This window comes from Phyllobates terribilis, unplaced genomic scaffold (assembly GCF_046119375.1).
Source record: "Phyllobates terribilis strain yellow unplaced genomic scaffold, ASM4611937v1 Scaffold_5__5_contigs__length_657084704, whole genome shotgun sequence".
NCBI lineage: Eukaryota > Metazoa > Chordata > Amphibia > Anura > Dendrobatidae > Phyllobates > Phyllobates terribilis.
The window spans coordinates 104,818,832-104,831,495 of NW_027362765.1; positions in this window are offsets into that span (position 1 = coordinate 104,818,832).

The window sequence follows — 12,664 nt, forward strand, 5'->3', positions numbered from 1 at the left end:
GGCCTCCGTTTCCTGACTATTGCGATCGGAATCATCCCCTCCATCATCCACTTACACTACCATGGGGCTACACTCCTCCCGTGGGGAGTTATACTACTCAGTGCTGCACACTTACATCTGCCCCAGCGGTCTGCACTGCAGCGGCGGTTATCCCTGACCGCAATCCACGGGTGGCGTAGTCGGAACTTCCCATACATATATCAAAAGACGGTTCCCCTTTAAGTCTGACACCCTGAGCACGGGACCGGGTCGCCACTACTACTCCCCATCCTCATCCAGAGGCCCGGCCCTGAGTACCCCACGGCCCAGGGGGCGAGTCAGCTTTTTGGCGTAGTCGGCAGGATCGTGACCAACCCGCCACAAACGGGTATTGCGTGCCTGGAAAAAACTTCATACTTACCTGAAAAAGAGGTTTCCCGCCATCCGGAGCCGTTTCCCGCCATCTTCAGCCGTTTCCCGCCATCCTCAGCCGTGTTCCCGCCATTGGACGCCATCTTCAGGACGCCGCGGGGGAAGAAGAGGGGTGTGGACGTCCAAACCGCGCGAGACCTAAAGCCCCGCCCTACGCACCGACGCTGCGCAAGGTCCTGGAAGGAGTGAGAGCGACGCTGACGTCACCAGGGCGCGACACAAGGTCCTCGCCGGGAGCAGCACCAGCGGAGCCGTGGCCTACGGAAGAGGATCAACGGAAGGTAGGCCACACTTAACTAGGGGGGAAGAAGATGTCGGAAGCGGAGGCGCCCACTACCACCAGCGTGGCTGCAGCAGCGGTGATGCCGTTCTCCATGCCTTACATCCCCGGAGCGGCCTGGCTGCCCAAGTAATCAGGGGAGCCCCATGCATTAACTGACTTTAAGGAAAGGCTGTAAAGTTTATTCCAAGTTTATCCCCTGACAGAAGAACAGAAAATCAGTATACTGACAGGGCAGTTAACTGGCGCAGCCCAGCGGGAGGTAAAGTCATGGCCCGCTGAGGAGAAAAAGACTGTAAAGGACATTCTGGCCCGGCTGCGGGGTACCTTTGATACACGTACCTCTGCTGAAATTAAAATGCGGTTCTACGGATGTAAACAGCGGGCACAGGACAGCATCAGAGACTATGCCCTAAATTTGCGGGAAGCCTTGAGAGCCATCAAACAAGCTGACCCTGGCAGCATGCAGGATACAGATAAGCTATTAACAGAACAGTTCATAGAAGGTCTGCTGTCTAGCGCCCACAGAACCCAGCTGCGCCTCATGTTCTTTCAAAACCCTGGTCTAACCTTTGCCCAATTCAAGGACAGGGCCATAAGGGTGCTCCGTGAACCAGCACCAAGTGGTGCTATAAACCCCCGGCGCCCTGCTCTCACCTACCACCAGGAAGCGGCGCCCTCTTCTATGGACTCTGTGGGGGCCGATGCCCAGGCCCTGAACCAAGCACAGTCGAAAGATCTACACCACCAAGTCCAGGAGCTGACCAGGAGCGTTGCGGCGTTGACCAGGACCGTCCAGGCGTTACAAGTGGACCCGTCAAGACCCATCGAGTTGGCTTCAAGTCCCATGGCGTCGACAGAGGAGGACCCCGTCGTTCCGAGGGAGGCCCACAGACCGCTACGCAGAGGATGGACAGCCCATTTGCCGTCGATGCAGCCAGCCCGGACACATTTCCAGGTACTGTAATTTAAACGGGTCCAACCTGGGGCAGAGGGCCAACCCCCAGGCATAAGATCACCAGGCCCTTACAATTGGCGTAATAAGTATGTCGGGGGGCGCCCGGTTTTATCCGTGGTGCTGGACGGTATCCCCATGAGTGCCTTGCTGGATACCGGGTCGCAAGTAACTACTATCCCTTATGTACTTTTTAAGCAGTATTGGACTGATGCTGATATAACACGGTATCCAGACAATGACTTGAGCATCATCGCCAGTAATGGCTTGCCCGTGCCGCAGATGGGGTTCAAAGAGATGACCATTAAGATTGGTAAAGTTGAACTGTCGGCACAGGGGGTGATTATTGTGGACATTGACCGTCGTGAAAGTCACCCTAAAATAACTGTGGGTACTAACGTGATTGAAAATTGTCTTTCAGAGATAATTGTAATTTTACAGCAGGTGGCGGTGAATGCTAGTTCCAGCCAACAGAGAATCCTCAACAAAGAGATAAAGGCTCTGATGAGACGGCAGCAGGTAGAAATGTCTGGTGGTGAGATCGGTAGCATAAGAATGAGTGACCCGTTCCCCATTTCCATGCCTCCCAAAAGTGAAATGATGATCTGGTGTCGGACTGCAATCGGGTTGAGAGGCAGAGACTACCAAGCCATGGTAGAACCCATGTACTCAGACAGCAGGCCCACCATTTTGACAGCCCGGGGGGTGGTTGATGTCCGTCATGGGAGGGTGCCCGTTCGCATTTTCAACATTGGGGAGAGGGAGGTACACTTACCCAGGTACGCTACACTTGCCAAACTGTTTGCTGTTGAACACAAAGCTATCAGGGCTGTGGAACCTTTGCCTCCATCTCCACAGGCGGAGGGTAATGGCTCCCAGAAACAAAAGGAGGACTGGTGCCAGAAACTCCACGTGGGTGCTGACTCCACTCCCCTGCACCAAAAACAAGGAGTCTACCGGGTGGTTCAGGAGTACGAGAGAATTTTTAGTAAGCACCCGCTAGACTTTGGCCGAGTAAAGGGAGTGGAACACCACATCCCCACGGGGAGCCACCCACCAATAAAAGAGAGACACAGACCTGTACCCCCTGCACATTATCAGAACGCAAAGGGCATGCTGAGAGAAATGAAAGAAGCTGGGGTCATTAGAGATTGCTGTAGCCTCTGGGCAGCCCCCTTGGTTCTGGTAAAAAAGAAAGACTGTACCATGAGAATGTGCGTGGACTATAGACAAATCAATCGTATCACCTATAAAGACGCGTACCCGTTACCTAGGATAGAGGAGTCCTTGGCAGCCCTAAAATCAGCTAACTTCTTCTCTACTTTGGACCTTACTAGCGGGTACTGGCAGGTTCCTGTGGCAGAGGCTGACAAGGAGAAGACCGCCTTCACCACCCCGATGGGATTGAGCGAATTCAACTGTATGACCTTCGGGCTCTGCAACGCACCGGGGACCTTCCAGAGGCTGATGGAATGCTGTCTAGGGCACCGAAACTTCGAGACGGTCCTACTTTACCTGGACGACGTGATCGTCTATTCGAAGACCTACGAGGACCATCCAAAACACCTGGCAGAGGTGTTCGAAGCCCTGGCAGGCTATGGCCTGAAGGTGAAACCATCAAAGTGTCACCTGTTGAAGCCGAAGGTCCAGTACCTAGGGCACGTGGTGAGTGCAGAAGGAGTAGCCCCCGACCCTGACAAGGTCACAGTAATCAAGAGCTGGCCAAGCCCCTCAAACATCAAAGAAGTGAGGCAGTTCCTCGGGTTGGTGGGCTACTACCGAAGGTTCATCCCCGGGTTCACTAAGATGGCAGCTCGAATGCAGGACCTCCTGATAGGTCAATCCAAATCCAGAAGTCAAAAGCCACCCTTCAAGTGGGACAAGCTGGAAGAGGAGTCCTTCCGCCAGTTGAAGATGGCCCTCACGGGGGATGAGATCCTGGCCTATCCCGATTATGGCCAGCCTTTTATCCTCCACACAGACGCCAGTAATGTGGGACTGGGAGCCGTACTGTCACAAAACCAACAGGGCAGAGAAAGAGTGATCGCGTATGCCAGCCGGAAGCTGAGGCCCACTGAAAGAAACCCGGAGAATTACAGCTCCTTCAAGCTGGAATTCTTGGCAGTGGTGTGGGCCGTCACAGAATGGTTTAAGCATTACCTGGCCTCCGCAAAGTTCACCGTGTACACGGACAACAACCCGTTGACACACCTGGACAATGCAAGACTAGGTGCCCTAGAGCAGCGGTGGATGGCGCGACTCTCGAATTATGACTTCACGATCAAGTACCGGGCAGGCAGAACCAATGCCAACGCTGACGCCCTATCAAGAAAGCCTCACTTACCTGACGGAGGCGAAGACCCAGAAGAGCTGGAGGAGGTAGAACTCCCTGCGTTTCACCGGTATGGAGCCACTCAATACTCCCACCGCGTGAAGGAGGAAGACTTAACAACCATCATGATCAATCCCCTACCTCACCACAGCTGGGCCGAGACCCAAGATAGTGACCCTGCAATCCGCATGGTGAAAGACCTGCTGACCCGGGAAGACGCCCGTCTAGATCCAGATGCTCCAGAGGAAGCCAAGCAGCTATGGAAAGAAAAGAGCAGGCTGTTCCTCTATGAAGGTAAGCTGTGCAGAAGACTCGTCAACCACCGGATGCACGAGCTGACCTGGCAAGTCGTGGTCCTAAGGCGAGATGCAACTATGGTCCTAGAGGCTTACCATGACAGAGCGGGGCACTTCGGCTGGAAGAAACAGGAGTTCCTGCTAAGAGAACGGTTCTTCTGGATCGGAATGAGAGGGGCTGTAGAGAAGTGGTGCAGAGACTGTGGTCCTTGTAATCTAAGGAGGAAGGACCGCACCAGCCAGAAGACACCCTTGAGGCCCATCGTCACCAAGCAGCCTCTTGAGTTGGTAGCTCTGGACCACGTCAAATTGGCTCCAAGCCGGTCAGGATACGTTTATGCCCTGACAATCGTGGACCACTATTCCCGATTTCTAGTGGTGGTCCCTGTAAAAGACTTGACAGCTCAAACGGCGGCCAGAGCCTTCCAGCAATACTTCTGCCGCCCACACGGGTATCCGGAACAGGTCCTGACAGACCAGGGTCCAGCGTTCGAGGCTGAAATCTTCCGAGAGTTCTGCAACCTCTATGGCTGTAAGAAGATTTGGACAACGCCTTACCACCCACAAACCAATGGGATGTGTGAGAAAATGAACAATATAGTCATTGATCTCCTGAAGATGTTGCCCCTGGAGGAACGCAGCCTGTGGCCAGAAAAACTGCTGGACCTGATAGACTTATACAACCATATCCCGGTGAATGCTACAAACTGCGAGCCAGACCAGGTAAGCTGCTCATAGACTTGGAGATGGGAGTCCTAACACCCGAGGACACCTCCCCAGATGCGGACTGGGATACGGAAAGGCGACTGCAGTACAAGAAGGTACAGAAGAGTGTGGAGAAGAGCCTGGCCCAGGTGAGAGAAAGGCAAGAGAGACTCTTCAACCAACACGCCCCTGCTGGTCCCCTAGAACCTGGTGAGCAGGTCCTGAAGCGAAAGAGAAGGCTACACAAGCTGGACAACCAGTGGGAAAGGGAACCCTACACAGTACTGCAGTCTGATCACGACAACCCGAAGGTGTGCGTGATCACCAAGGATGGAGGAGAAACCACTAGTACCGTCTCCAGAGACCACCTAAAAAGGTGCCCCGAGCAACTACAGAGTGCAGAAGAGGATCAAAGTGACCTTGAACCCGCAGAGGACAAGGAAGAGATGATCAGCACAGTTCTTGGGGAGCTCCCTCAGTCCTGGACTCGAATAAACGATGCCATAGTGGTACCCGTCCTGCATTTCCTGCAACCAATTCAGCAACAACCTACACTAGAGCAGGAAGGTGAAGAAGAACACGCAGCCCCAGAGGCAGAAGAGCCTGTACCAGCAGCCCAGGAGAGTCAACCCTCTGCTGACAGTGAGCCTGCCATGCCTGCGGTAAGCCAAAGGACCCGCAGACAGCTGCCTCCCATGCCTGTAAATCTAGCCAGTGACTGCACCCCGAGCGCTAGTGAGAAAAGCCAGGTTAGACCACCACCAGACAGTGGGTTACGTAGGTCAACCCGGAGCACTAAGGGGCAAATACCAGCTCGCTGGAGAGTGTAGGGTGTGATAGCAAATGTAAATAGCCTGCAAAATGTTGAATTGTTTAAAATGTAATTGCATGACCAGTAACTACGCGTTTTCTCAGTTTCTTTCAGTTAATACATGGACTAACAGGTTATGAACTGTGAGTAACCGAGACTTTCCTGTAAATATGTTTGGAGCTTAACCAACGGAATGAACAAGGACTGTCAAAGACATGGGGCTACGGCAGACCCCCCCCATCTGGTTAAAGCTCCCCGTTGTTGTTGGTGAAATGGACACCCGGTCACAGACCACACTGTGACCTTAAGAACTCAACCTGTGCGTCGTTTGCTTTTACTTGCCTAATAATGTTTTTATGGTCATGCATATTACTCTTGTTTTAAGCTTAGTCCCGGAGTACTAAGTTTTACTAGGGGGGAATATGTCACCCTGGCCTGGATGCCACAAATGTTTAATAAAGCTGTGTCTGAGAGCAAGGGGGAGGTTCCCTGGTTAGGGACCATTAGCATGCAGCACCTTCTGTCCTAGGCCAGTAGGGGGAGCAGGCTGCCCCTATAAAAGCTGGAACTGGGGGCAGGGTTAGGGAGAATTAGACGACCTGTCTCTGAAGTGAGAGGCATCCCAGAGAAGGGAGAGTCAGTTCAGCTGTAGCTGAGGAGGTCGTGTGGCAGTAGAGGAGCCACGAGCCAGGGACGGAAGGCGAGGTGAGCCTGTCCTGGCTGAGAGAGAAACTGATCTACCGGACTTTGGTGTCCGAGGCTGTTAGGATTCCAAGTCCTACAGCAAATAACCAGCCCACAGGGGATTGTATGTCCCTTGGCCTAAGAAGCCCGGAGGTTCCGCCACAGCAGAAGGGACCAGCAAAGCTGCACCAGGCCAAGAGTAGAAAGGGACCCAAGTTGCAAGCCATACGGGCGAGAAGACACGACGAGCTCAGGAACGTGGGCTGTTACACCACGAGGAGGGAACTAGCCAGAAAGAGCGCAGAGAGCAAGGTAGGCCTTCACCCTCACCCTGACCAGGAGGGCTTCCCACTTGTTCCCAGACATCCAGGCCCCCTCCTAGCCGGGACTGTTTTTGGGTCGTCTCACGTGTTCCAATAAAGACCCTGAACTGTTCAAGAGGCCTCCGTTTCCTGGCTATTGCGATCGGAATCATCCCCTCCATCATCCACTTACACTACCATGGGGCTACACTCCTCCCGTGGGGAGTTATACTACTCAGTGCTGCACACTTACATCTGCCCCAGCGGTCTGCACTGCAGCGGCGGTTATCCCTGACCGCAATCCACGGGTGGCGTAGTCGGAACTTCCCATACATATATCAAAAGACGGTTCCCCTTTAAGTCTGACACCTTGAGCACGGGACCGGGTCGTCACTACTACTCCCCATCCGCATCCAGAGGCCCGGCCCGGAGTACCCCACGGCCCAGGGGGCGAGTCACATGATCTAATGGTGAGAACTTTTTTTAGGCGCTGTTCACATCATATTCAGTGCCTTGATGTATGTGCCAAACGTATTTATAAATGGAGACTGAAGGAGTCCCTTTTGCTTTAGTCGGACCTTTGTAAGCATATTGGCATCAACTAGCTCTCCTCTATTGGGGCACATTCCCAGTTATTGAGGTTCTTTAAACTGCACCTTTCCAACTCGATGGTCTAGAAGAAGGGAAAAATGTAAAGTTTATAGTATAGGAGCGGAGACGGCTAAAAAAGCAATTACCAATAGTAGAACCTGTGGGTTACAAGTGCTGGAGTGAGACTGATAGATCCCTCCTGATGGCTGGAGGAGACTTGTTACCGCCATTGTCACTGGTGTACGGTGATGAGATTTGCCTGCACAAAGCATTAGCCCCCAGCCAAAGATAAACACTGGAAGGAAGTTTGGCCGAGGTTAAATCATGTTTTATTTAAACCTCACTCGGTGTGAAGATGGAAACTCGGCTGCAAGAAAAGTGAAACGTAGATTGAACACAGCCTGCAGCCTCAAGACGTGACCCTTTATTTCTCTCCCCTCTCAGCTCAAACATCAACTGGCTCCACTGTCAAGGACAGGAAACATTAGTAAAAAGTTCATGGATGAACATTTTCCCCTGGGAAAAGCAGGGATACGACACATTATGAGGTGCTTTTCTTTGTCTATTTTTGTCTCGGGCATTCACGGTGGGAGTAATATAAGCAACTTTAGTGCTTGTGCATATCTTACTGCAGAAATATATAGGGGGCTTCTACTAATAGGGCCATGTCTGAACCAACAAGATGTCCGATTATATAGTCTTCTAGCCTGGACTGGAAATTTTATGTAGTTTGTAAGCAGGTTCCCTACTATATTCCATATATGAACTGTCCTGTATACATTCCTGCCACTTGCGGACACAGAGGAAAGTATCCCTGTGCAAGAACAGTATAAGGGCCCTTTGCAGTCCAATAGCTCCTCATAATGCACAATCAGTCCAATAGCTCCTCATAATGCACAATTATACATGTTTTGGAGGTAGAAGTGGCCTCCTTACCTCCTGGGCCCCTGTGCAGTTGCACAGGTTGCACCAATGATATGTCCGCCCCTGGTTCCTGCAGATCCAGATGCATCCAAAAGGGATCAGTACTTGCTTAGTTTTTTGGTCAGGTAGCTACTTCCATTGAATACTCAAAGAGTAACTAAACTTTCATTTACTTTTTTTAGAATTTTGTCTAGCTATGATATGAAATCACTTTATTAGGGGATTTGGCTTCATTCCTGTAAAAAAAAAAATGCATGTCAGTGACTTCCAAACTCCTGCTTTTCCCCAGTCTATTTGCCTGACTTATGCTGCATTTGTGGCACCCTGCTACCACAGGTACCACAGAACCCAAAAGGGTGCATGGACGGATTTCTCCACCAGAGGCCCCCATTACACAATAGACACCTCCACCCTTCCACCTCACACCACCAGAGGGAGCCCTGTTAGGGATATATCAACTGGAGGGTGGAGTTAGGTAGTCAGAGTGTGCTGAGGCTTTAGATCAGTGAAGAAGCAGCACGTCTGCTGCTGTGTTCAGGGCCCCGAGTGTGGCCAAGGCAAGGAGAGAGGAGTTAAGGGGGCAGAGGAGCATTTGAAGCTCACCCCAGGACACAAGCCAGACACCGGGTCCGCGCCTACAGGGTCCTCTACACCCAGTAGGGACAACCGGCATACCAGGAGGATTCCAGATCCCTGGTCAACCTGAAGCTACCATCATTTTACAGAACTAGGAACCACGAAGGCCCCAGCATCCAGGGATAGCCAAAGAAAAGTTCTACTACAAGCAGACAGGTGAGAGAGTGAAACAGCATAGAAGCTAGGCCTAGTTCCAGGCTGGCCAGAAGCTTTAGAAAGGAAGAAACGGACCAGGAGGCCTATTACCCGCTCACTGGGGAGAGTCCAGAAGTGCACCCTTCCTACTAGGTACCCTGGACCATACCTGCCGTTACACCAGTAAAGGTACTGAAGCGAATCCCCTGTGTGCATGTCCGTCATTCCCCTGGCCCGACCAGGCCACCTCACACCTGCATCCCTTCCTTCAACTGTGCCCCGGGGGCCCGCTCCGCCTGTGGGGAGCAGAAACATCCCAGTTGCCATCCCATCACCCCCGGAGGTCTGCAGCAGCGCCGGTACTCATTATCGGGAACCACAGGTGGCGTCACGAAACAAAAACTGTTAACAAACCCCCTTTTTTTAAAGAGTGACCCCAGGGTACGGGCCCGGGAGCCGACTGCCGTGACATCCCACAGAAGGTCAAGGCCCGGGTACCGAGTCCCCCCCATATCCCCCTGGGCGGGTCACATTGATATCAGAACATTCTCATTTGGAGTACAGATGATGGCAGTGATGGGTCAACTCCTGTCTCCTCCTCTGAGTTTGGTGCTTGTGACGCGCCCCCTGAGCTGTGGGGTACTCGGTAGCCGGGCTGGTCGATGCTGGGGGATGTCACGGTGGTAGTGACTAGTGTTGAGCCACCCCCGTAGTGTTCGAGTTCGGTTCGGTTCGTCGAACACCCGTGTGTTCGCCGAACTGTTCGTCGAACACCTTCGAACACCGTTAAAACCAATGGCAGGCAAACAAAAACACATAGAAACACATAGAAAACACCTTCAAAGGTGTCCAAAAGCTGACAAACTGCTCAGAAGACACAACTAACACATGGAAAAGTGACAAGTACATATAGTCATGCGAAAAGAAAAGAGGTGGAGGAGTAAAAGGAGGGGGAGACACAGATATAGGCATGTCATGCCCTTCTAAAATCCAAAAAGTGAGAAGCCGAGACGGCCAGTCCGCTCCTGCCCGTGCCACCTCCGTGTCGCCGGGTTTGTGCCAGAGCCGCGGTGAACCCTGACGGCCAGCCCCCCTCTCCCAATACTGGTGCCTGTCCGCTGGTGGGTCGAGAGAGCCCCCCTGTGGTGGAGGCAGCTCTAAGCTTTTTAATTTAAATTGTCCCTCTAATTTGAATGAATACACTTTAAATCCATTTACAAGGATCTATTGGAGGGCAAGTCTCATGCCAGCAGCCGCGTAATTCCAGCTCCAGTAGCGTCCACTAAAGCTGCTGCAGTTAAAAAGCTTTTATAAGGATCGAGCTCGGCTGTCCACCGCAAGGCATCCTAGTGCCAGTCCCAGCCCCTATGCCTTGGGGTGCCTCCTGATGCTCTTCACTGAGTATCCCGTGGTCCCGAAGCATTTCCTTTGAAAAAATTAAGTGTCCAAACTACAGGTGGTGTAGCTTGCTTAACAGCCGGGATAATCCGCTGACTAGCAGACACTGCTACTAGGCACAAAGTATTTCCTGGGCTAGATGCAGTTAAAAATTTGTAAGTAGATACTCTCGTTGGATGCTGAGAAAGCATTCCATAGAGTCTCCTGGCACGCCATATATGATTCTCTTAAAAAGCTTGGGGTAGGGGTCTAGGGGACCCTTTTATAGCCAAAATCACGGCCCTGTATCACAATACGTCACCTAGGCTGAAGATAAATGGAACTGTAGCACCGAGGGCTCGGTTGCTACAGACGTATTGCACCTCACCCAGAGGTGTGATATCTCACTCTCAGATAAGGATGGAGTGTGGATCAGGACCCGACACCTGCATGCATTACACCACATTGCCGTGGGGCAGGGCGACCAATATGCCCCTGAGATGGGCACGACAGTCCCTGTCCCTGGCTGGAGTGGGGGGAGGGAACACTGAGGAAGGGGAACCCTGCAGTGCAGGAGCAGGGAGGAAGCAGTTCCTGGGTGCATTGAGAAGGGAGTATAAAAGGTGGGCACCATCTTAGTTCAGTGCAGAGAAGTCTGAGCAGAAGTGGCAGGGAGCAGGGGCTCTGCATGAGCTCTGCTCCGGAGGCGGGCCTAGTAACAGAGGCCCAGGCCTGCAAGAGGGAGAAGGAAGGAAGAGGAGCGGAGAAGGCTCCAGGAACGAGGAATGAAGGGATCCCAGGGGTGCGGACGGGCGAGTCGCCACCGCACGCCCGAATCCACCTGCGTGGAGGGGTCAGGCCAAAGGGGGAGACCGGTCCCCGAACTAGTGGAGGCAGGAAACGACCCTCAGCTAGAAACCGGAGGCTCTGACATTTTATGTGGCGCAGCCCCTTGCTCCACCCGCTAGGAAGGCACCACATAGGGTCAGGGAAACTGGCGCCAAGTTTACCAAGAGGAGGCCCGAGGCAGCCGGACAGAAGTGTTGGTAAGAAAGGCCAGACAAAGGACACACAAAGGGGGTCCTGTGAAGCGCTCCAAAGTTATCTGGGAGTTGTCTGAGCCCCTCACCTGGTGAGCACAGTACGACGTGGGCAGCCGTTACCTGCAGACGTGGTCTGGATAATAAGAACTGTGAGTAAAGGCCCTGAACTGCATCACTGACTCCGTGTCGTTACTGCTGCTGCCCTGCACCATCACCCCCATCCTCCGCATACACTGCCCTGAGGCTATACTCCTCCCGTGGGGAGTTATGCTACGCTCTGCTGCACCCACAACACCAGCCTTAGCGGTCTGCCCTGTAGCGGCGGTTCACTCTGACCGCAATCCACGGGTGGCGTAGTCGGACATTTAAACATCAAAACCACATAAATAGTTCCGCCACTGGTTTGACCGCCCTGAGCCACGGAACCGGATCGCCGCCACGAAGACTACAACCACCAGCATCCACCAAAAAGGGTCCGGCTCCGGGTGTCCCAAGGCCCAGGGGGTGCGTCAGAACATTTTCATCACCTTTCACAATCACCAATGGGACAAGGCAGGGATGTCCTCTGTCCCCTCTCTTATACATCCTAGTGACGGAGCACCTGCTCTCATCAATTCGCCATAACCCCAATATTAGGTGGATTGAGGTGGGAGGCACCGAGTACAAGTGCTCTCTATTTGCTGATGATGTCCTAGTATATATCACTCAATCACATATATCCATCCCTGCTGTTATGGCTGAAATAGATCACTTTGTTACATGGTAAAATTTTAAAATCAATGCAGCGAAGTCTGAGGCCCTCGATGTCTCCCTCCCTAAATCCATATAGGATTCCATCCAGTCCAACTTTCCCTTTGCCTGGCCCTCACAGGGTATCAAATACTTAGGAATTCGAATTCCTATTCATAGAGACCTCTCCCATCTATGTTATCTTAATTTTGGGCCCTTTATTGAACAATTCCATACAGACCACGGTTGGCAAGTTAGAACTGTAAGATTCACTACGTGAACCACTGGTGTTTTGTGGAAAAGCACATGTACACCGCGTTCCAAATTATTATGCAAAAAGTGTTTAGGAGTGATAAGGGAAGAATTTGTTTGTTTGTCAGTTAAACTCATTGATGGTGATGTGTGTCAGGGCTCTTTATATCACTGTAAGCAATTGCAGACACCTGTGCTAAT